Source organism: Anser cygnoides, chromosome 22 (genome assembly GCF_040182565.1).
Source record: "Anser cygnoides isolate HZ-2024a breed goose chromosome 22, Taihu_goose_T2T_genome, whole genome shotgun sequence".
In the NCBI taxonomy this organism is placed as follows: Eukaryota; Metazoa; Chordata; class Aves; order Anseriformes; family Anatidae; genus Anser; species Anser cygnoides.
The window spans coordinates 8,969,759-8,995,224 of record NC_089894.1 but is presented as its reverse complement, the minus strand read 5'-3'; the positions used below and the strand labels follow the sequence as shown (position 1 = coordinate 8,995,224).

The following is a 25,466-nucleotide window of genomic DNA, read 5'->3' as shown; positions in this document are numbered from 1 at the left end:
GGGGAAATTGATGGGGTCTTCAATTACTTTGTGAAGCTTCTCTTGAACAAAGTACTCAAGCACACCTCTGAATATTTTTTAGCATGTAACATAGCATCTCTGTGGTTAGTGGGTCTGCTTCTGTTTAACAAGACATATTTCAATGGCTGATCCTCACTGGTTCCTCACAGCATGGGAATATATCAAGAAAGCCAAAGAAGTATGAGGTAACATGAACAAACCCGGAAAGTAGAATGAGCTGTATGGGGTCTGTTTGTTCATATCAGTTCCAAGTACTGCTGATCTAAAAGCCTAGAGCTGGCTGAATTTCTGCTATGTCATAGGGACATCCAGTGTATCAACATTTATTTTTTCCCTAGAGTAAAAGAAAAAGCTGAAAAAACGCTCACTCTGGACACTAAAATTTTTTTTTAATATTGTGCATATACTTGGTATTGTGCATATTTTGACATTATCGGTTACTATAGTATATATCAACATTCCTGACATTTTTCCCAATTTTGACAAATATTATGTCATAATAAGGCCAATTTTTAACTGAACACCTGTTTCCTCAGGAAATGTCCCATTGTTTTTCAAGAAAATCCCCCCTCCAACTTTTTTCTCTGTGTCCTCATTTCGAATTACATTTGTCTTTTACTGCTTTACATCTTGACAGAATCAAATCAAATGTGGAGAGTCACAAAAGCAGACTTTATTAAAACCCTGATAGTTCACCCTAATACCAGTTACCAGACCTATTGCCTTTCTACACTTCTGCTGGAACTGGCTCAAATCCTAAAGCCAAACCCAATCATTTGGGGTTAGAGTTATGTCACAATGCTGTCTGTGTCCTTGAACTATCAGTGCCAAGTGTCAGTGCCCCTGAACTGCCAAGTCTCCATCCCTTTTATGCTGGTACCTATCATTTTCTGCTTGCCAGCACCTATCGTCTCTACAAATCACAGAGCCTGTTTTGAAGTGCAGGTTATGGTACACTGACAGCAAGCATGTCGCCAGCAGAGGGGGTCAGACTGCAATAAATCTCCTGAGGATGCTGAATTTTTAAAGTGTTTTAAGGTATGTCATTTGTTTTCTGTAATAATAATGCAGATTCAGACTCCAAAGACATATACTTCAGCCTGATGCAGGTCATACCTTCCCTATTCTGGGCAGCCAGGAACCAATTTACCCATAAGCACAAATTACATTATATATTTTCTAAGTAAATCTTCATTTTGCTTGTATTTTACAGTTTTATTTATGATATGGCTGTATTTAGCATTTGGAATCATAAGAGGCTTCAATCCTACCTCAGTTTGATAGTTTAATACAGAAGTAGCTCAAATGGCTGATAATTAGATATAGTTATACTTTGGATGAGTTCCAATTTACGTTGATATAAATCGCGCATAAGGACATTGAAATAAATTTTCAAAAGGGACAGTAGGGGTTTGGCATAATTTATACCCAAACTCACGCAGAATCTGAATGGGCATTTATTATAAATGTATCTAGAAGGAAGGAGCTATACTTTGTGGACCAAATGCCTGAGGACATAAATTCTACTACTTCCTTATACCTTTACAGGGCTTATCAGTTTGGTCCAGCTTAGGTTTGGTTTCTGTGAGCAGTCACTGCCCCAGCGCAGCATAGTGTGTTCTGTTCCCCCAGCTAGGCAAACCCACTCAGATGTTCATCTTGCTTTGCTTGGTTCTCCCTTGCTTTTTGTCAGATCTTTTGGCTATGTTTTACAAGAAGTTGGTTCTTCCCTTGGGCTTTCTCTCTCCCACTCACATAGAGTACATTTTGAATATCTCTCTTCATGTAAAATCATTTTTCACTTGATAGGTATTTTTGTGTGTAAAATACAAACCAGATGATAACATCTTCAAGCTGCAAAGGCATGCTGTGGATCCCAACTATGGCCACAGAGGGTATCACATACTAACTGATGTCAGTTCTTTCCATAGGAAAGGCCATTGTTTGCCTGGGAAGTTATTTTCACTGCAGAAAAAAGAGACTGGCCACAAGGGAGACAGTTACAGATTCCAGAGTCTCAAAGTCTTTCAGCCTTGACAGAGTATCTGAAAGGCTGCTAAGATAACTGGCTGCTGTCTCTGTTCCTTTCACAAAGTGATATTCACAATCTTACAGCCACTTTCTCTCTTTAGCAGCCTCTTACCTCTGCCCTTTCTCCTCCTGTTTCCTCTTCATTTGTCCATGTCTTCCCCCCCTCTTCCTGCAGAACAAGTTGGCCCTTCAGCATTATCCTTCTCCCCTGAAATCACAGTGCTGAGATTCAGGGTGCGGGAGAACACAGGAAGCACGGAGCACAGTCCATCTGGCAGTGCTGCAAGAACACAGTCTGGGAGCACTGCTGGTGCTTCACTTCACCTTATTGAGGCTGTCACGTAAAGCAGAGAAAACAGAAAGGAAATAAAAAGATTCCCAACAAAATGAATGTAAATAGACAAGACACAGGTGAACAATAGAGAAAAAGGAAAGCAGTGTCCAAGCCAGCAATTGAGTGGTTACACTTGTTAACCAACTTGTCTGATTTTAAGACTCAGCAGAAGAGATGGGTAATTCTTTACAGCAGCATAATGCACGTCCTAGGATTTAAAGTGTTTTGATCATCAAAGTCCTTATTTCAGGGATCGGGCCTGTACTGCTTAGTACGTGGCACTGCTTCTGTATTTGTCAAGTCAACGACGGAAAAGGGAAGAGAATAAAGGACGTAATCATGGTTAAAAAAACATGGTTTAAAAATGACACCGGTAGACTGCCATACTGGTTTAGACAGGGCAACTCAGAAAAATCTGGCAAAGGAAATGCTCACGTGTCCCTGTGAGGATGAAAAATGAAGATATTATACTTATGCAGAGCTCTTTTTTTGCTTATATTGTTTTGTAAGGAGAAATTTATTTATCTTTGTTTTGCTGTGGAGATCCAAACTGAGACATACTTGCTTGTACAACGAGTCCCTTTTTCTCCACTGCACTAGCACAAATAGACAGTGCAAAGTGGGTATATAATGGCATGAAATCAGAACACTACTGTTTATGACCCTCTTTGTACTGAATTAAATCACTATGTGAAACGCACTGAAGAATCGAACCTTTATAGTTTTGTTGGTGAAAGGGCTGGGTCCCAGAATTACATCAGTTGTTTTCTCTAAACAGCTATTAGCCACCTCCATTATACTAACAGAACTGGTTTCCATCCTCTGGCTCATTTATTCCAAACCAGCATTATTGAAGTGAATGGGGTCTAGGCCCTGGGTATTAGAAGAGCTGTTCGTCTACTCATAAATAACAAGTTGTCAAGGTTTTTAATGGAAACCCTTAGAGTGCTGTAAATCTGTGCAGTTCTGCCTGGATCCCCTCCCTCATTTCCATCACAATATCGCTCCAGTGGGACTGCAGCTTGCAGCATGTGCCAGGCAGCCTAGATTGGTAGGACACAGGGGAAGGAGGGAAAAAAAAAAAAGCTGGAGATGGGATGGGGGATTCAGAACAGTTGGTACTGCGGAAGCATCTGCTGGGTGGCCGGTTTTGGAGTCACCTGGCCTGTTCAGCATTGTGAGGGGGAAGGGCTATTCATCCAGGGGGACTTGAGAAGGGAAATAACAGAACCAGAGATGCTTGTGGAATAAAGATGGTTGTGTTGCAGTTTACATTTTGCTCTGTTGGTGTGTGAAGTAGTAAATCTCAGCAAATAGAGGGCTTTATTATTTTTTCATCACAATTTAAGCAGTAGGGCTACTGCAGTGATACTGTGTGGACAATCTCTTGCTGTTAGTAAAAGAGAACTCTTCTCAAGATGAAACTTTTAACCTTCCTAGCCAGACCAAACTGCCTTCAGGGAAAATTTAACACTGCATCCTGATCCAAATAGCAATGTTTCTGTGATTCACTGCACCTGGCCAGAAACTGGGTTAATACAATGTCCCTTGACCCATATTTCATCTACCCTGAAATATAGCTTAGCTGTGTGCAGAGATCGTAGCACCCTGCTGCATATAACACTAAAGTTTTCTAGGAAGGAGCTTGAGCTCACTCATCCATTCTCTGCTGACTATATGATATCATGGGATATAATATGATTGGCTTGGATCAAGAGTACTTGGTGCCCATCCCACTTGAAAAGTAGATGGGACTGCATGGTGCCCTGTTTAAGAGATCATGTGGACTCTCTCCTCTCAGGCTCCAGAACTTACTAAAATTTGTAAGCAAGGTCACTTTATGCTTAAATGTAGGTTTGCACCTTGGCTTACCACGTAACAGAAATAAAAAAATGAAATTGATGACAAAGCTTCCACTAGCTTCAGAGTACCCAAGGCTTACAGTCTTATATAATTACTAGTCTGGCACTGAGAGCCTAAAATACAGTAAAGCCATCAACAACACAGATGCTAAATTAATTACTATAAAATATAGCTCCTTTCACATTACTATGACTCTATGACTCTATGAACCACCCAAGCAATGAAGAAGTAGGTCTTATATACATATATATATATAACACAATTAAATATTGACTCTGTGTAATAGATGGGGAAACAGCTATGTAGACATGAAGGAATTTGGCCAGTCTCACAGAAAATTTGTGGCATAATCCCCCTCTCCCTCACTAGATTTAACATTCATTTTGAGAAAGGCTGCACAGCACAAGAAGTGAGCCAGGATGGAGAAAAAAATGGATGCCTGTCAAAAGGGATTGATGTCCCTCAGACCCCAGGGAGTTTTTAACCCTTCCCAATGGTTTTCCCAGTCTGAAAAACCTGGTGGGGTTCATCAGCCTGTACTTCTCCTCTGCTGAGCCATAAGAGATTTGCCAGTGGGAGCAGCTGCTTTGAGAGTGAGTTGATAACTCAAGCCCCGGGGCACTTATATCTGTATGTCTCATACCCTGCCTGCATCCCTTCCCCAGTAACAGGATGAGACTAGAATATTGCATGTGCTTTTATAGTGTGTATTCCTGTGGGGCCTTGGTCATGATTATGGCATCTAAATGCAACCAGAAACAAATAGTGACAAAGAAAAAGACAAAAAGATGGTGTCTGAAGATTCTGAACGTTTTTTTTTACACTAAAACTGCTTCTGTAATAGTAAGTTGCATTTCTGTAAGCATCATAGTGTAGTTAATTCCATTTTTATTAACAGTTATTAACATATTTTTGAGGGCAGGTACTGCATGTTAGACAGTACAGCTGAGAGAGCGATATGGATTTTTAATCCCTAAAGGTATTACATGGTTGTAGCAGTATATATGAATCCATGTTTGTCTTAATGAAATCATTAAATTTGACAATCCTTCCTTAAAGAGTGTGATTGGTAGGATAGATATGATACAAAATGTTGGAAAGGTTTGGATGAAGGGCTCTTCACTAAATCATCCAGAGAATATCAGCATCTTCTTTGAGGCAGCTCCGTGGTTTTCACACCTTCAAGAAGTTCCTTCTCTGTTACTATAAAATAATTTTAATTACCTGTATTGTGGGTGCTTGTTTTTGTTTGTTTTTTAATGAACCAGTCAAAATGGTGACACTCAAACTTTCTTGCAAGCTACCTACTAGAACACCCCTCTGTTCCTAAAAGAATAATTTTAATAAGAATACTCAGGGTTATACTGCTAGCATATATTTTGGAAAATACATTAACTTTGAAAGATATATTAAATTATATTTCTCAGTGCACTTGTCTAAGACAACGCCTAAACATGAGATTCTTGCATTTTATCCTAAAACATGTGGCCCAGTAGGAGACAGAATATAGATCTGATGCATCACTGTGAGATCCTGAACGAAAATTTCTCTAGCAATAAAGGCTCTCACATTTGTGTTTATAAGCAGCAGAAGAGAAAAACACACTGCTTTAATGCAGAAGCTATATACCAATATATCACTTGGATGTATCTTATTGGGTATGCTACAGATTGCTCAAATAAATCTAAGGAGCTCACTGGATCTTTAACTCGATAGAAGATGTTGGAAAACTCTTAACCTTATGACATATACCAGGATTGTAAAATTTAAAATGAATTCTAGTAAATCTGCTGCTGGCTGCCATGAAAATGGAGAAGGTTAGTTTAAAGGAATCAGTATCTGAAAAAAAGAAAAAAGAAAAAAAAAACGGAATCCAAGTTTTTTTGTGTCTAACAATTAGCTTAGAACAACCTGCTCCATTTTTAGCACTCTCCGTCTGTTTCCACGGCAACAGAATTAACAATAACAACTGCAAATTCTGGATGTAGACGGTGCTACCCGTTGTGTCAGCAGCACCAACAGACTTCAGCATCTAATTTCGCCTTCCCAAAGCTGGCAATTTTGTTTCAATATTGCTTATTTCGGATGACTTTTGCGCCTGTTTAAATACGTAACCCAAGTCTGCGCTGCCACTTACGCAGACCTAGGGTAGCGCTGACAGAGCTGGCGCGGATCAGCCTGCCAACTTGTTTAGAACCGCGTCCTGAAGTGCCGTCCCGGCGGGCAGACGCGCGGCTGCTCTCTGGAAGCACCGCTGCCTCACGGACAGGAGCACCCTGCCCTCGCGGCACGGCAGCACGCCCGCTGCTACTCGAGCACCAACGTTTTACTTCTGCCAAGGGCTCTGATACCCTCCCGTTACGCGGAGCTGGCCTGGGCCTCGCAAGACACTCGCTTCCCCTCACTTCTCTCCTCCGGCCTCCCCCCAGCGGTCACAAAGCGGACCAGAGGTGCAGCCCTCCCCACGCGGCCTGCCCGCAGCAGCGGCTGGAGCGGGGCCGCCTCAGAAACCCTGCCCGCGCCCGGCCGTGAGGCGCCGCAACCACCCGCCCAACCGCCCCGCCCCGCCCCCCCACCGCCCTCGGGCGGCAACCGACCGCCCCTCCCAGACGCCCCTTCGCGCCCCGGCGCCTCATGAATATGCAAATACGCCCCGTCGTCGCGGCTGTGATTGGCTGTGGCCGTTCAAAAGAAGGGGGTCAGTTACCGGGCCGTTCGTTCGAAGGTGGGAGTTGGGGGCGCCGGAATGCGCATGGGCAGCCCTAGCGCATGCCAGTGACGCCAGCGCGTCGTTTCGTTGTCTTCTCCATTGCTACGTGTATCCAATCACAGACATTCCCGGTCGCTCGGCCCAATGGAGCGGCAATATGTTAATAAAGGGGCGGGGCGAAGGGGGGTATGCTCGTCCATTTGCCCAATCAGAAGGCGTTAGGGTGAGGGATAGGGCGGGTTCCGGCTCCGCCCCGCCAAGTGAGGCCGTCTGCCGAGGCGGGCCGGGTGGGGCCGCAGGAGGCCCCGCGGGCACCCGCCCGGCCCGGCCCGGCCGCCTGCGGGGCACGACAGGTGCCAGCACCTCTCGGCGCCTCCGAGCCTGATGGCGGTGGATTCGGGGAGCAGCGGCCGTCGTAAGGGCGCTCCTGGCAGTACGCTGCCGGTCGGGGCGTCCCGTTGGCGCTGGACCGATCCCCGCGCACCGCAGCTACGCGGCTGGGCGCGGGGGGCGGGGCAGGGCCCCATGGACGAGCCCGGTGGGCTCTCGGGGCTGCCGGGCTGGGCGCCGGTCCCGAGGGGCGGTGTCGGGGGGCGCGCCTGCCGCCTCGAGCTGAGGCCGCAGCAGTCGCGGGGCGGCCGATTCCTGAAAGAGAAGCGAGCCGACGTTTGTGCGGGGGTCGCGGCATGGTTTTAAAATGCCGTGTGGAATGTTGCATGTCAAAAGCTTCCGTGTCTGGCTTTGCGGAGTTTGGCAGTGTCTCAAAATTCCCCTCCTGATGCAGTTCGCTGCAGCCATACACAACCAGTCATTAGCCAAATATTTCTTTATTGCCCCCAGAGTGTCCTCTGTTGTTCTAACACTTGGTCTTTGCAAGTGTTCGCTGTCCCTAATGTTTAATCTTTTTAAAGGAGTAGCTTGTGAGCATTATACATATTTCTCACATAATGACTGAAGCTAGGCAAGAAGTCAAAACTTAATACGCCTGTGAGTTCATGCCAGCACTTTCTGGACTCATGCCTTGAGTGCAGAACATGAAGAAGCACTACAAATGGCTCCGTTCCCAATTCAAATAAAGCATTATTCAGGCTCATATTCCAGGAATCTTTGTTTTTCACCACTCACCAGGAATATCAATGGAACTGTTTGTTCTAGCAGTTATTGCTGGCTACTATGAAGCTTCTGAAACAGCAAGAAATTGTTTGTCTTGGTAGTCATTTATGACTAATTGCTCAGATTGACATCTAAAACAGGCAGTTAGTAAATAATACATCCACAGCAAACAGAAGCAATCCACCTTGATTTATTGCCGAGGTCTAACTGAAAGGTGATGATACATCTCCCTCAGAAGACAAAGTCTGAAATTGCAAATATTCATTCTCTTGAAACTGCTTCTGCTTTGTGATGTAGTGTATGGAGCTGCTAGATGGTATGGCTTTTGGGGAGCAAGAGATAATGAGGAGTGGACAGCATACTGGACAGGCTATACCATCTCAACAGATTGGTTAATGGAAATGAAAAATCAAGTCTAATCAAGTCTTTATGAATGCGAGCTGGATAGTGTGTTTTTTATATGTATGATGGTCCCTTTTTGACTGTGAAAAAAAAAAAAAACACGATCAAGATACAGGTGGGTTTTGTGTTTTTATTGTTGTTTGTTGTTTTATTTTTGTTTGGTTGGTTGGTTTGGTTTGGTTTTTCCTTGTTTCTTTACCCAGAAAATTAGCTGCTTTCATGGAAGCAGTGAGATCTGTAGAAAAGAGTTCCTGGCTAGGAACAAGAGCAGGGTGGTAAAGCTGGTGTCTTTCTGCAGAGTAAATTCTAAAGCCTGACTTTCTTGGCACAATTATTTTTTCCTGTCTGATTTAATTTCTTATTTGCATTTTATTAAGTGCTATCTTAATAAACTTCTTAGAGCTCCTATGAAGAAACTTCATAGGAGTCCTATGAAGAAAGGGTGAGAGAGCTGGGGATGTTCATCCCGAAAAAGAGAAGCCTCTGCCGTGACCTCATTGCAGCTTTTTCAATACTTAAAAGGAAAGTTGTATACTACTTATAAAGTAGTATATAGAAAGTATATATAGAAAGTAGTAGTATATAGAAAGTATATATACTACTTATAAAAAGATGGAGAGCAACTTTTTGATAAGGCAGACGATAGGACAAGGGGGAATGGTTTTAAACTAAAAGAGGGGTGATTTAGATTAGATGTTAGGAGGGAATTCATCACTCGGAGGGTGGTGAGGCACTGGAACAGGTTGCCCAGAGAAGTTGTGGATGCCCCATCCCTGGAATTGTTCAAGACTAGGCTGGATGGGGCCCTGGGCAACCTGATCTAGTGGGTGGCATCCCTGTTCATGGCAGGAGGATTGGAACTAGATGGTCTTTAAGGTCCCTTCCAACCCAAGCTATTCTATGATTCTGTGAACTTCCAGCATAACAGTAGAAACCTTTCCTGAACTAGGCAAAGATTAATATTCTGTGCTAGAGGAGAGCACATAGTTCTGTTTATGTTAAACTACTGGGAAATAAATATGGAAAAATAACCAATTGTCACTTAAAACTTTTCTAAGTGTGGAGAGCGGAGGGAAGGTTGTCCTGATTCTTCACCATTATAAGTGCCTTACAGTCCTATTTTGCTGTTACAGTAAGTTGCAAAAGATTGAAAAACTAGGTCTAGAAAGTCTACCTTAGAAAGCAGCTTTAATGCAATTATTTCATAACTTTTAAAGAGTCTATTCTGTTTCCCTCCTCATAGTACGACAATTTGCAGGCCAATAGCATAGCAAGGAAACACAGACTTATATCTGCAAACTGGACTTTGGCTGTCACTGGAGAAGCATCTTCATCACCAAAACTGAGAAGGACAAAACCTGGGCAGGATAGGATCTGCCAGGTCTACATCTCAAGGGTAACCACTCCATTCCATGTTTCAAGATTGCTGTTCTGTCACTGAGCTACTGTTTTAATATCCAGTTTAGCCTTGCTTTGATGTGGTCAGTCAGCCATCAATAGCATTCACTGGTCATTTTCTTCAGATTCATCACTGTCAAAAGAATTCATCACTGTCAAAAGAAAAATGTCTACTTTACATGTTACTGCGTAAACTCTTGTTCAGAAATGGCCTCTAATATTTTGAGATGGAATCACCTTGACAAGAATTCAGGCTATTCAGGATAGACAAATTGGACAGGGAAAAGTTTATCCCTCATGAGTGAATGAGCACTTAAGCAATACTCATTTTTCATGAGTCTGGTTAAGCCCTGTTGTGCAGTTCCTAGCATTCTCTCACCAAAGTGTTTTTAATTGATACTTTAAGTCATGTTCCTAATGAAGTCTAATATGCAAACCTCAGGAAGCCTCTAGTTGTTTGGACTTCTAATAATTTTAGAGGAAGAACCTTAATTTACTCTGGTTTATTGTTCACATTTAGACGCACTTTATTTTAAGGGCTAAATTTGCTTGACTTTGCATTGACTTTATTGCTGTTTTTTAGGGAGTGTATCAAGGAAAGAATGAAACTCTATGGAAATCTGAAAAAAGCAATAGAAGGCAGGGCAAGTGGAGCCTCTGGCTTGTTGAAAAATAAAGTAGGAAATCAGATCCTCTTGAGCAGGAGATTGGCTAGACTGACCCATAGGCTCCTTTTATGTTGTTAGTGTTTCATTCCTTCAAACATTCATGCTTGAAGTGAATTTCAAACACATAGTGAGTTGCATGAAGAATAGCTAAGGCTTTAAATCAGGTGAGAACACTTGCTGTGGTGCAGACCCAAGCTCTAGTCTGGTCAGCGTTAGGGGCATAAGCCCCAGTAATAGACATTTACAATATCTTTCCTAGCTCTGTATTAGCAGGGCTAGACCATGCTGGAAGCATATCTGAAATAGGAAAGAGTTCAGTGGAGACATTTAACTAGGCTTATAACCTCTGTTCCAGGGCTTAATGAGTTACCAGTGTTGTTCACGTGTTTCAAGCAAGTTTAGAAGCATATTGGTTTCATGTTCTCCTTCCCAGACTTTTATGATTGGTAGATATAAGTTTGATCTGAAGATTTACGTGCTGGTGACGTCCTGTGAAACTCTGAGGATGTTTGCCTATAATTTGCCTATAATACCTTACACATTTTGCTGTTTCAGCATTCTCTGACCCTTTGCATAATAGCTTCATAAGTAAACAAGCCTATTAGCAGAAGTTAATGACAGTTCAATACATTGCAACCAGAAATACAGAGAAACCATAATGGTTTGACTCCAAAATATCATTCTCTTGAGAATATCCAAGCACTTTATAAATGCTAGTAACTTGGCTTTGTAGCATCTGAGTACCATAAATAAAATTATGCATGAAATATTTGAGCAGATTCTCTAGTAGAATACAGCATGTGTTATATTATCCAGATCCATGCTGAATACAAGTTTTAGGCCTATTAATACTTCTATAAATACATATCTAATTGACCTTTTGCATAATTTTGGTACTTTTTTTTATGAAATATTATTGTGGGGAAAAAAAGGTAGTAATGAGAAATTAAACTCTGGAAGGAAAAAAAAATTGCCTACATGATAAGATATTTTCTTTTTCTTCTTTATAAAAAGAAGTCATGGTTTAGTTGATGGCTGGAAAAGGTTCTGGTATGTAGTTCTGGATCATTCTAACACAGAATTAGCTCTACTAGTAAGTAATTTTAGAACGGGACCTGACTGAGGAAGAGGGTTATCTTCAATTGAAACCGCTGATTTCTTAGAAGTGATGGAATTGGAATGCTGATGAGATTGCAGTGTAGTGAAATTGAAGCTGTTGAGCCTCATTTATTGTGTTCTTTAGAGTAATGGGATCAGTATAGAGCTGATCATACTCAGTGCCATTAAATCTTCTGTGCTTAATTAAGATGCTTTGTATATTACCTAGTGTGATCAGGATCATGTAGAGAAGAAGGGAGGAGGCTAATACCTTTCTAACCCTGCATCTTGTTCATTCATTTACAGATAATGTTTGCTTGCATCTGACAAATTATTCCATTAACAAGAACAGTGTTAATTCTGCTAAAGAAGACGACACTGGTGGTAAGAAGTAAAAAGGAGAAAACGTTTCTAAGCTACTCTCAGAGAGGGTATTATTTACTTTTTCTGGTACGTATTCATAGGCTTGATTTAGGTCTTCAGAGTATTTCTTTGTGTTTCCCCAATGCAGCATATTTTTTGCTGTTGAATTAACCAAGTGAAGAAACTCAGAAGAGTTACAGAATTGGACACCGAAAGCAGGGAGGAAAACTTTGCAAAGGGGAGTTAGGACTCAGGCTTGACAGCAACACTGGATTTGTTTCAATTTTTCTCTTGAGACTAAATGCTTACCTAGCTATATGGATTTGTCTAATGAGATATTGCTACTGGTTCCAAACTTTGCTTGTAATTCTAGATCATTGTGCAGCAACAGCTCTACATCTTCACATCTTCGGTGTATTTATTATCATTGTTTGCTGTGATAGGCAGTTTTACATTAGTTTACCTAGACATCATATTTTTCCTGTTGCACACATTTCTCTTGAAATGTTCCTTCTGTTTCCTTCTTTCTAAATAGTGAGATCCCTTGCATCTGTCTAGTTCTGCTTAACATCTCATCCTTTGCTAATAAAATTTAAATGTTATCTGTTCATAGCAGCAAAACTCTTAACAGTACTAGCTTCTCAGCTGCAGTGCTGTGATTTTGTGAGGCTTAACAGTTGTAAGACAATCTAGGAGTATAGGTTTCTTCTTTCCATTTGCCTTAGAATTATAGTCTTAGAATATCCCAAGTTGGAAGGGACCCACAAAGATCATTGAGTCCAACTCAGTGCTTCCCAAAAGTCTTTTCTGCACTAGGAAAAGAGATTGCTGTAACTCAGTAATAGTTTGTGCAATTGAAGTTTCAAGGCATGAATGTGGTTTTAGTGGTATAAAGAAGCTGTATACAGATTGATCTATTGCAATATTGGGGTAGAAATACACCAGTTCAGCTGTATTTGTGTTAGCAAAGTTTCCAGTGTTTCACCATTTCTAGGAAACTGTCCACTTTTAATAACTCTATGCAGAAATGTGGCTGTGATACCTACCAAATGTGGCCAGCTATTAGCAGATACTACTGTTAAAACATTGAGATCAGCACATTCTATTATGAAACACAACTATCACATCTGCCTCCCTAATTACATTGGGGTAGTGGTCTATTTGAAATACAGAGGTTTGATGTTATCTTGATTCAAAAATTCAAGCCCTAATTGCTTGAGGTAAGAACCCTGATAAAAGTGTCTACTTGCTGCTGAAATATGTTCATGTATTAACTGGTCTCTTTTTCAGCCTGTTGGTTGCTGTCATTAGTCTCTGTTTTAACACCAGTTTCGAATTGTTCTGGTTATCCTCTGTAGGATCTCCTGCAGAGTTCCCAGAGAAGAATGGCTCATGGGTGACCGGCAGGGGGGGATAGACTACACTGAATCAGTGTGAAAACAGCTTGAATTGTGCTCCAGGACACATGCATAGAACATTTCTTGCCTGCAGGAGTCCTCACCGTTGTGGACAGCTTCACTCAAGTTCTTTGCATACAGAAGTATTTCAGAGTTAGCCATTACCCAATGTGGGATTTACCTGCTAATGGAGGGTGTAGCCTGTGGTTCTCAGAGGACAGTAAGTTAATACCAGTTCCTCCTCTTCTACACCTAGCAAATACTAGATTGACATCAACTCTACGTTCAATCTCAGGCCATAATTTCAAACTGAGTGTCACTTGTTAGTTCCCTCTTTGCCATATATAAAACAAACAAACAAACAAACAAACAAAAACAGATGGTTTCACTGCTTTTTTTTGTTGTTGATTTGAGGAATGTAAAGAACATGCTGGATAAGAAGGCATCTTTTTCAGCTCAAGTGACTTGTTCAAAAGTCCTTGGTGAAACCAACAGAAAAACTACAGTTTTCCTGTTACCTCAGACCTGTAGACACGGGGACAGACAAGCATAGTACATCCCCCAACATGGCTCCATGCAACTGTCACCTATAAAATATCTAACTTTCTAATACAATATACCTACCGTGTTCTAGGTAAACTTCAAACTACATATGAATTTAATTTATATGCTGTTTGAGACAGGCACATGAGGAAGTCAGATTAGCAAGTGAAAAACACTCAGAGGACTATATTCACAGTGTTTTGTTTTGTTGTGTTTTGTTTTGTTTTTCCTGGTCCTCTAAAACATTAATCTCCTTATGAAAATGCTAAATGGCTTGTGACAGCAGCATACTAGTTATTTGATGCAAAAAATGGTATTGTGTGCGCTAAGTTACAAACAGTGGAAGCCACAAATAAATTTGAAGACAAAAAAAAGAGGAGAAGGAGAAACTATGTGGTAATATCTATCTGGCCAAGAACTATCACCTTCCAGAAGTATTCTGCAAATAATAGGCACTAGCCATCCAGGAGTGAAGTGCATTCAGTGAAGACTGGTACATTTCAGTGGTCCTGATCTCTTGCTAGGTTTGACTTCAGACTGTAGGAGCAATGTGAGTTAGCAGGTGATTTTTCTTCCTCTGGTTCAGTATTGTATCCTTAGAAGACTATTTACAGATGCTAAGGCAAACTGTCAAAAGAGCAAACGATTCCTAATTTTAACGTAAAAATTGTTTAGGAATGAAGGATTGAACACTGCTAAGGGGGAACCACTTTGATTTGCGCATGAGATGATTAATCAGCAATATTCAGCATACGATAACTGTCTCAGAAATGATGCATTGACTTGGTAGAAGCTATAGTTAGAAGGGAAAACCTTGACAAAGAAGGTGCTAACTTCTGATGGGTTTTTTTTTGACCATCATGTCATTGGAGGCAGTACAGGACAAATATACTGTAGCATCTGAACTTAAGCAAACTAGGGAAGTTAAAACAGGATGGATGAAATGTATTGCATCCAGCAATCTTCCATGCTCTTCTCTGAGAGTTTGCTGTCCTTAAATCACCGGCAACTGAATAGCTCATCAAGCAAATTATGTCTGTCTAAAATTCAGCTTTGTGTATTACAGTAAGTTGAAACCAGGAATGGATTGTGTTCATATGCAAGTTATTCAGTAGCACAAAGCACAGGTTTAATAGAATCCATGGGAGAAGTGTCACAAGCCAGCAGGGATGGATTTTTTGACTTTCATCAAATGATTTTAGTCCACTTCCAAAGCATGTATCTGTTCTGCAGTCTTACAGTAGTAAAATGGAGTAGTCATTCTCAAACTGCAATGTCTTTATGAGCAATAGTACATAGGCAATTCAAGATGATAAGCAAGTACCACTAAAATGATAAAGAAGTACTTCTCTGCATGGAGGTTTATAGCATGGAGGAGCAACCTAATTTAGGAACCCCATTGTGTGGTGATAGCTGAGCTATCTTTAATTTATTTCACTGACAAATGATCACGCATGTGCATGGCTGGTCCTGGCTTTACTGTTTCCAGAATTTGAGTTAGGTTGTTTAAAGCTTCAGTCTGTGGTGAAGATATTAAAAAATAAATAAATCTATTTACAAGGCAAGATATGTATAAAAAGAATACGCACGTCTATTATTCTTCATAAGACTAAAGAATATAAAACCAAATACAGTAATGTGGTATATTAGGGTTTCACTTCTCAGTCTCACAAAGAGTAAAGGATAGAGGCCAAAATGAAGAACAACTGTCATCCTGTAAGTATGGGGGTTTGGAAGGGCTTGTTTATATTGTTCCATTGGGAGTTGTTCATTTTGCACTTAACTCTGTTAAGAGAGCACTCAACTACTTATAAGTATGCCCTTCCTTGGCCTAGTTTTCATCTGATTAGAGGCAAAAAGACCTCATATATCTCACAAATTGCTTCATTTGATAGGGTAATTTCTTTTTCAAGCTCAATTTCAGTAAATATACATTCATTTACTATGTATTAACAAAAATGTTGATTATTCGTATTAATACTCACTACAGATCCTCTGGTTATCCAGAAAACTGCGGTAAGGTGAGTGGATGAGTAATGGAATGGCTGCCGCTGGGGCTTAAAGATAGGAAATGTAAGTAATGCTTATTAGATAACACACAGGTCTGTTGAAGTTATGCATAGATCTGTCATTCTGTCTCACTTGTAAGTTGCAAATATTTGTGGTCGGTCAAGAACAAGCAAATCGGTTTTATCATTAATTATTTTATTTTATGCACACTTTTCAGCAGATGAGGAAGCACCGTCCTTGTCCAAAGTACTTAACAACATCTGCCCTAATAAAAGAAAGACTTAAGGCTATGGCTTCGTGTTTCTTCTACTAGCAACTGAACAAATATAACCCAGTGTCTCATTCTACCTGATCTTAATCCCTGTGTCCAGAGCTTCCTGCTCTGTTAATTATATCAGTTTGGTGTTCAGTACTCATGCTACAAAATTCATCTGTGGAATGATGTTATAAAAATACTGAAAAAATGACCTGGGCTTTTTATTTTTTTGGTTGTAATTTTTAACAATAGCACTTTGCAGATCTCCTTTAGATGTAGCTACAGACACTGTTAAGTTGTTCCCTGTTCAATTGTTTTTATTTGCAGTGGGTAGTCATTGAGGGAATGTGGGGAACGAGCAGCCGACTGGGGAAGGAATTAGAACCTCAGCATTAGCTCTGCCTTGCAGAATTCTAACATGAAACAAAATTAAAAGGTAATCAGTGTCTCATCCTCACTTTTTTAATTTTTTAATAGTAGCCAACTTTGTAACATAGACTGAGTGGATACTCTCCATTTCATCAAGAATGAATTTAGCCTATGCAAGATATTTGGCTTTGTGAGACAGGTGAGTCTGCGTTTCAAGGAGGACCATTCTAACGCAAGATGCCTATAAAATATTAATCTTTTAATATATTTTAATAGAAGTTTTATTAGAAATTAGGCTACCCATCCCAATACTGGTCTACTTCCAATATAAAAATAGAGTACAATGTATTGGAAACTACCACATACTTTGTACATATTTAATCAGTTCACTGTGGGAAGAGAGGTATGTGGTTGTATAAGCCTGGAAAGTGATCATGAGTTGCCTCCCAGCATTTTTGTAGTAGCTGGGTTCTTGGTGCAATGATCCACTGTCTTGTGCCCATGTAGTAGATGATAGAGGGATTTTTCAGTTGAAAGGAGATCTGCCTACAGAAAAGGTGGAAGGATAAATTTTGTTTTTTTCCAGAAACCTTCTAAACACTGGAAGAAAGTTTAAGTGTAAAGGAGAAGGGAGGAGCACTAATTCAACATAATAACTAAAGGCATTCTGAACAACAGCTATGTAAAACAGGCTTGAGGAGCAGCGATCAAGGCAATTAGTATCTCTTCCTCGTATCCTTCAGTTCTGGAACCAAATGTCCATGCAGAAATAAAGTAGGGCATATTAGAAACACTGTCTATACAAAGTATCACCAATAGGTTGGGAGAATATGGCTATGACAGTATTGTGGGTAGGGAAACTGAGGCACTGATTTTGATGCAAGTTGGCAGAGGTGCTCATCTGTGTTGTTGGACCTCTAACTTTTTCTGTAATCCACTGAGTGAGGAACAGAACCAAGTCTCTTATCCTCTCCAATATGGAGTAGATAATAACCTGGTTTTGGTTCCTGCTTCAGCTATTAACAGCACAGGCTTGGATCAGATAGCAAAGATACCCCTTAGTGGTTTTAGCTCTTTCTGACTCTTAGGCAATGAGAGATCCCATAACATTCATTTCTACAGCCTTGTTCTGACCAATTCAGAGTTGATAATGAACCTCCATGGTGTTGTAGGATACATTCAGTCCCTCAGTCAGCTCTTGCCTTTTAATTCTGGAAAAATGAGCTCCACACAGTTATTTTTCTAAGTCATCTATTTCAAATATAAGAGGTTCTGTGTCTACAAAAGGCTGTTTGCAAGCTGTATGGTTCTTCATTGTCTTGTGCCACTGTGAAAAAAGAAAAGGGGTACAGAACTAATTCTTTCCTTTTTGCTTCAACAGTGGTATCAGTTAGGTATTAAAATGGCCAGATTTGTAAATGTAGTGTAGTCAGGAAACAGCAAATCAAAGCAGTTACTATCAGAAGAACTGGATTTCTGAAAGATCTTCAGCGTGCCATGCAGGACGCAGACCAATGAGTTAGGACAGAATGGCATATCCTTGAGAGCAGGTGCATTGGAAACGTACTTGTTATTCAAGAGTTTAAATGGGAAATGGCCATTTCTCATTTCTACATAACTGCTAAATGCTTAAAAATCTGTCCAAGCTGTTACGAAAGCTTAGTCCTCTGAAAGCCCCTTAGAAATAGTCCTCCGGGTTGTGAATATTTCTGAAAAGTCAGATTGCTTCAATTAAATGCCTAAATGAGAATTATAATCCTTTAAATATCTGATCAAAAGAGACTGGCAACTGCACCTTTTCACTCTGTGGAAAACCAGCCAAGCTCATATTACAAAAATAAGCTACTGTCCACTTGATCTGGCTGCAAAGCACATTTTCAATAAGTTTATGCTCTAACAAGCTGTATCAGTTTCATCTCAGTAGATCTGATGGTTATTGAACAGTGTTCAATGTTCTGGAGGGTGCCAGGCACATAATTGTTTTTACAACACTGTAAAATGGATCAGACTGAAATTAGTGTCACTCAGCAGAATCACTTTCCTTCCCTTTAAATTACTTAATCTGATGATTAATCAAAAAGAAAATGAAGTTTTAACACTGCCCTTCAGCTAAGGGCAAGTACAGGTTCAGTTGCCTTCACTTCGTTTGGCTGTGAAGTAGTATTTTACAATATCTGCACTTGTACATGAGCAACTTTGCTGCTACTCATTCACAGGGGGGAAGGAGAGGGGGTGAAGCAGGATGGTGCTGTCTTTTGCGTGCTTCACACTTAAATATCAAATTTGCAAAAGAAGGAAGCAGATATCATTTTTTATTTTAATTCCTGTGAAATGGGAGATAGCAAAGAGGAGTTGCAGGAAAGATAGGGAAAAGGGTATTGCTGAAGGAATACTCTCACAAGAATAGGCTGGCAGCTTCATCGATTATAAAGCACAGAGAGGTTCTCACCCCTCCTTCGGTGCCACTTGTCCTCAGGAACTGAGATGTAAATGAGTTGTATAGCTAGGATATCCTAATGTATAAAAATATCAAATAGCATCTCCTTGATTTCTCTGGTATTTATTGACTTCTTGTTGAGATAAACTAAGCTTCTGTTGCTCTGCCCACTTTCAATTGTACATTCTGGAAACAATCCCAGTAAATTTCTCTTTCTTGAAGGCTTTCATGTCTCACTGTATGTAACTATTGCTTTGTTATGATCACTCACTGTAACAGGTTTATTATTTTCCACTGTCACATTTTGTATGCATGCAGTTTTCAGTTTATCAGTATGCTTTTAGAACATCATCTGGCTGATGAGTTCTATCAATAACATATGGGCAAAGTAAAATGATCATAAGCTATAACTATTATATACAGCAATTCTGTCAACTAAAGGCTTCTGAGAAATGATGTAGGCTAGAGGATAGCTCTAGTTTCAATACTGTATAATCCCTTTACAATAATACAATCATGCAAAATGAGATTAAAGTGATTATCTGCATGTGAAAATTGCATCAGTTTCTATTCATATTGCTTTTCTGCTAGCGTGGATAATATTTGTCCTCTGGTGGCCTCAGTTCAAAAGCTAGTGGCATAACAAGCCTCAGCATCCATTTTTCCAGCTTCCCAGAAAGAACTGGTGCATTAAAGGTATTTTTGTCCGTTCAGGTTGAGTTCAGACATCTTCTTAGACATCTGGTCTGCCAAGGCTAAGTTGCTGCAGGTCAGTCCTCCTCCATCCTACTAGAGGCTAATCAGTTAATACAACTTTCATACAGTCCTATCAACATGGGACTTGCCCTGCCTGGTGCCAGACCCCAAACTGTAAGTTGCTGCAGTCCAGCACAAGCAATATGGATAACCTACTGCAGGTTTAGGGTGGGATACGCCCACCTAACAAAAGGAAGTATGTGTATCACCAGAAGACAAACCCACACCAGCTTTAGAACAAGTATAATTAAGAACAAAAGCAGAATAAGAGAGGCTTAACACAGGCCAGGAACCAAAACATTTGCTCAGCATTTTTCAGGGGCGTGTAATTCCAGCTACTAGCCTGTGTAAGAAGGTGCTAGTCTCCGCTTGTGTTCATGAATGAGCTGTGCTGTTCTCAAGGCACATCTCCCGTGCTGGGAACATGTGATTCAGGTTTAATTAGTTCCAGCGCATATGGGATGGCTTGTTTCATTACAACGTATAACTGAAGATTTATATTCTAGCAGAGACAGGGAGGGATGTAGCTTGTGGAGTGCTCTGACTCTTTTCTGATGAAACTGTTCTAGATTTCCTTCCCTGCAGCATAGCCAGAAAAGGCATTGTGTCAGCCAAGGTCTAAAATCCCTGGGATATTATACCCAAGAAGTGTAGGGGCCAAGGTGAGGTAATACAGATAAAAACCCTTTGTCTGGATACCAATATTATGGTATGAGGAAGAAGTATTTTATATGTTTTAAGTATATTTAAGTATACTTATATAATTTTAAGTAAATTATATATTTTTTATATTTCAGTATTTTATATTTTTTCTACTTTTAGTAAAAATATGTGAACTCAAGAGAAGAAATTATTACAGTAAACCAGTCATGAGGAAACAGTATTTACATCTTAATCTATTTTCTTGTGCAACAATCTATAGTGTTTCTGACAAGTTTAATAGTGAATGAACTGTGAAGCCACTGATGGCAATATCACACCCTGTTTTTAATAGTTGGGGCCTGGATACAGAAATATATTATTGCATTAAGTCATACGGGTGGTAAGATTGCTAACAACCACTGAGTACCAAAAAGCAGCATTTATTGGTCCTGGCATTCATAAAATGATCCAGCTCTGCCTGATATTTTGTAGTACGTGACTAGTCAGCAGGAGAAGTTGTACGTAATGACAGTGGGAAGGCAACATTAATTGCCAGCTGTCAGAAGAGTACTCTGATGTGGTGTACACGCTACACAAGGAGAAAACTCAGATCTGCCTCTCCGTCTGGCAAATATAAAATGATTTAGGCACAGGTATTGAAAAGTCTATGCTATCTTGGAAATGGGAAGAAAATGACTAGCGAGGTACAGTCTCCTACTGCGTGTTCTCAACTGTATGCTCATCGTCTACTTCTTCTGCTATAAAGAAACTGTTCTGGGCAACGTTGGAAGGAAATTTGACAAAGGGAATGAATTAAACATTTTTTTGAAGAACTTTCTATTGTGGCAGTGAATAACTCTGGCTTTGTGAATCTTTTTTTTATATTTTTTTTCTTCCCCCCATGCTATGCTTCATAAATCAAAGTTATTCCCTGATTGCATTTATCAGCAGCAAGGACTGGACTAACATGAGAACGAAGAACATAGCTGGAGACCACCGAAATGGTCCAAGACATGTTCCCCAGGGAGGCTGCGGGATATCACTGAAGGGAGGTGGATGGCAGCTTGGGTATGCATGACTGCATGTTCAGAGCTGAGCATATTAAAACTACAGCTTCTTTGAAAATCTGTGCTCTGGGTTTTTCAATGTCCAGTCTTTTAAGAATATCATGCAAGCTAAAAAATCAGAATTCTGAAAATGAGGAATTTTTGAGCAAGAATCACACTGTGTAGACAACTCCAGACAGCACATAAGCACCTAGCACAAAGACACTGAGATATGCTTCTGGGTGACAGAAATGTATTGGTCAGTAGAAACAAGGAAAAGTACCTTTGGTTCAGACAGATATAAACAGTAGAAAAAATGTCCAGTTTGTGTAAAACTTTTTTAATATCGTGCATGCATATGTTTTAACTTTTTCATGTTTATTGTGCTTTAACCTGCTTCAATTTTTACATCTTGACTGTTTGATAAATAGGAAATAAAATTGATTTTCCTTGCTGAAGGACAAGAAGCTGTAGAGACTACCTCGAAATTAAAATGTGAACGGATATAAATCGGGTTGGGAAAGGTTGCTGAAAAATGCGTTATTCCATTTCCATTAAGGTTTCTTGAGGACATGAATGGTTCAATGGGGAAAGTTTTGAGTTCTTCCTACCAGGCCGAAGGGTATCCCCTTTCTTCACCTCCCGGGCTCTCAAGGACCCGGACCCCCGTAGTTTTCTACATGGTAAAATTACTGGGAAGAAGAAAAAGGAAAGAAAATGAAACCAAAATAAAACACAAGTTAGATGTGGAGGTGCTCCCATCTGAGTAGTTCACAAACCATCCTCTCCTTAAGTGAATGGCTACTTTGGCACCTTGTGGGAACCTCCCGAACCCCGGAGCCCCTGGGGGAAGCAGGGAAAGGGCTGCCCGGGGGAAGACTGGAGCTCTCCTGGGCTCCCTCCCAAGTCGGAGGCGAGGGATGGGCTTGGACACCCTGCCCTGCTCCTCGCCAGGACTGTGATGTCGTCCTGGAGACGGCCAGATTCCAAATCCACCCCAAAGTCACCCAAATCCTCCCCTTTTTCCCCTGGCGCCCAGGTCCTGCTCGATCGGTGATCTCCGCGTGGTAGAAAGCCACGACCTGACTTTTCTGGGTGGAAAAGGGTTGTTAGCTGCTGGTGTCAAATCTGTTTCTCTGGCTTCCTCGGGCAGCGAGAAAATAGCGAGAAGGCAATTTCCCCGTCCGACGGTAGTTCTCCCCCGCTCCGCTCAGAATAAAGGGGCATCTTCAATTTCTTCTTATTTTTAATAACCCAAATAATTAACACAAAACAAAGCATTTACCATCGCAGAAGGGAACTCGATCCCTTTAACAGCCCACGAGAGAGGAGTTAGTTATTAGCGGCAGTTAAATGTGTGCTGCCTTCCCTGCCTTTGAGGATACCTTCCCCCTTCGAGAGAGGATTCGGGGGGGGGAGGTGCCCCCTTCGAAGTGCAGCGGGGGCTGCCAGGTGCTCAGGGGAGCCTCAAAGTTGGTGGCACCAAAATGAGAGAAGAAAAAACATCATTTTTCCCCAGACAACTGAAAAAGAAAACAAACAAACAAAAAAAAAAAACAGGTAGTGCTAAAATATTACACAGAGGGAGAAAGGAAGGGAAGCCTTCTCTCTCATTCGGGGGGAATTAGTGTAATTCGGGCAACACAGGAAGCAAGTGAAAAAAAAAAGTAAAAACATTTCTTAACCGATTTTAGAATGATTTCTCTGCTTTGCAGTGTTATCTCGATACTTTATTGTTTTTTGTTTTGGTTTGTTTTTATTTGATTTTATTTTGTTGGTTTTGGGTGTTTTTGTTGTTGGTGTTTCGGTGTTTTTGTTGGTGGTGGTGGTGGTTGTGGTGGTTTTCTTTCCGGTTTGGCAAGCAGGAACAAACCAAGGGAAGAGACAGAAAGAAACCTTTCCTATCCGCTCTGTTAACTGATAGAGAAGATACATATTTGTGAATCTAATAATTTGCTTTCTTTCTGAAGTCGGCAAAGGCACCTCGCCGCAGCCGCGCACCCCGCCGCACACAGCACTTTGGGGCCACGCAGGGCTGTGCTGCCCTCGCGACACCTTTACACACACTTCGGGTGTACACGTATGAGATACAGGTATTAAATAAAAATATCTTCTAGGTGATGTCTTGTTAGCAATGATAATAATAATACATAAAATGCATTAATATTTTAGTATTTATCAATACTGCCATTACTGTGTCAATATTAACACTTCATACTAATTTAATATTTGATGTTAATGTTTATTAAGTTGCACAAACCTCCCAGGAAAGCTCGTTAAGGGATATTGGGTCTTTATTTTAACTGGAGAGTCTTAATTGTTATATCTCCATTGGTCAGAGAGGAATGCAGTGGTCTCTGCCCCCGTGGGACGCTCAGTGCTCTGTGTCCCAACCAAGGGGATAAAGCAGCAAGTGCGGGAAGAGGAATCCGGGTGGGGAACGGGCTCACGGGGTCCCAGGGACGCGGCGTGAGACAGTCCGGTGTCCTATCACTCAGTCAACTCTGGGTCCGGAAAAATAAAATCTGTGGAGAGTTGGCCGTGGTAACACTTGTTCCGGCCAGTTTGCCACAGAACTCGCATAGATGTGATTCTGCAGGGAAACAGCGAGAGAAAAATGCAAAGAATTTCCTTGCTTTTTGGAAAAACGAGTTAAAAAGTCTCCGGCATTGATGCTTATGTTGACGCGAGGTCTGAACTGTGTAACGTCCTTGCTGTTCTGCCACCGTCCTTATTTATCAGGAGGACGTTAAGAGCAGGGATTATTAAAACCTTTATCCTGCTCTGCGACAATAGAGATGTGTGTTCCTGTACCACCATTGACTAATTCAGTGATCGGATTTCTTTAGGTGAGTAAGACGCGTAGATAGGAAGAGTCAACTAATTTTATTATTTATTTTTTTTTAATTAACTGCCACTGCGGTAAACTTCCCAGAGTGATGTCTGCAATCCTAAAGCAACTATTATCTTAATCGACAGGAACTGCTTCTTCTGCCGTTCTGACCTGAGCTTCTGATTCAGCTTCCCTCGTTGTGCACTGAAACCTGTGGGGCTTAGAACTGAGTTCAAACGGCCAGAGTTGCCTGAGAAATCTCTGCTCGTGCCAACAGCTAGCAGGACTAGGGACAGGAGCCCCCGTCACCTCTCCCAAGATAGAAAAGACGGGAAGAAAAGTGATTTCAAACATCGGTATCAGGTAATGAGATCTCCTTGCGTTTTGCCCTTCGGAAAAGGATAGAATTGCGTTTCTGCAATGCGTAATATAAAGCATCCGACCCTGTACGGCTTGTAAACCAATAATCCCTCCATTGTATTCAGGCATGGAACTTAATGTAGCCTGGCACTAGTTGTAAAGAAATAATTCACTAACACATCGGTTGATACTTGGCGTTATATTTTCCGCCATTCTGGCAAGTATCATTTGGGTGCTTAACTGACTCACAGCAGCGCACTGATTCTCCATACCAAACTAATTGGACATCAGCTGAATAGTCCTAGCAGCCGGGACGTGTCACGGCGTTTAAGCGGCAGCATCTGAAGCCTCGTCCGAGAGAACTCGTCGCTGAAAATGCCAGGAGCTGGCTTTGGATTTCGGCTTTCATTTAGGGCTGAAGCTCGCTAGGTCCCGGACCCCCGGCGCCCCCGGAGCCGCGGCCACAGCCCGGGGCAGGAGGCGGCTTTGGCTCTTCCCGCGGCCGCTCCTCCCGCCTGCTCCCCGCCTGCTCCCCGCCTGCTCCCCGCTGGAGGCAGCGGCCGGGCCGGGCCGCCCAGCCGGTGAGGGCGGGGGCGGAGCGGGGGGCGAGGGCGGCCTCTGAAACCTCCCCGCTCCCTCCGGCACCCGGGCGTCCCGCGGGCAGAGCCGGGGCAGGGTCGGTGCTCAGGGCCACGCTGGGGGCCGGGGTCGGGCCGGGGACCCTGCGGAGAGCTGAGAGACACGAGGGGCGAGCGGGCGGAAGGGTGGGAAGGGGACCCCGGGGTGAAGCGCGGCCGCCGCCTGGCTTACTCGGGC

General features: G+C 41.7%; 1 long non-coding RNA gene across 8 annotated transcripts; it reads left to right on the top strand.

Annotated features, from left to right (window-relative positions):
* Nucleotides 1-599: 599 nt before the first annotated feature.
* Nucleotides 600-25,105, top strand: LOC106048337 (uncharacterized). Of its 8 annotated transcripts, none has more exons than XR_010826301.1 (5): nucleotides 6,955-8,589; nucleotides 9,718-9,870; nucleotides 11,945-16,775; nucleotides 20,592-23,550; nucleotides 24,437-25,105. It is a non-coding gene; the product is annotated as an uncharacterized lncRNA (long non-coding RNA). The 8 variants fall into 8 exon arrangements; XR_010826304.1 differs by having other exon boundaries at nucleotides 6,956-8,589; nucleotides 11,945-16,643; nucleotides 17,163-23,550; nucleotides 24,437-25,098; XR_010826298.1 differs by having other exon boundaries at nucleotides 6,957-8,589; nucleotides 17,163-23,550; nucleotides 24,437-25,098.
* Nucleotides 25,106-25,466: the final 361 nt, after the last annotated feature.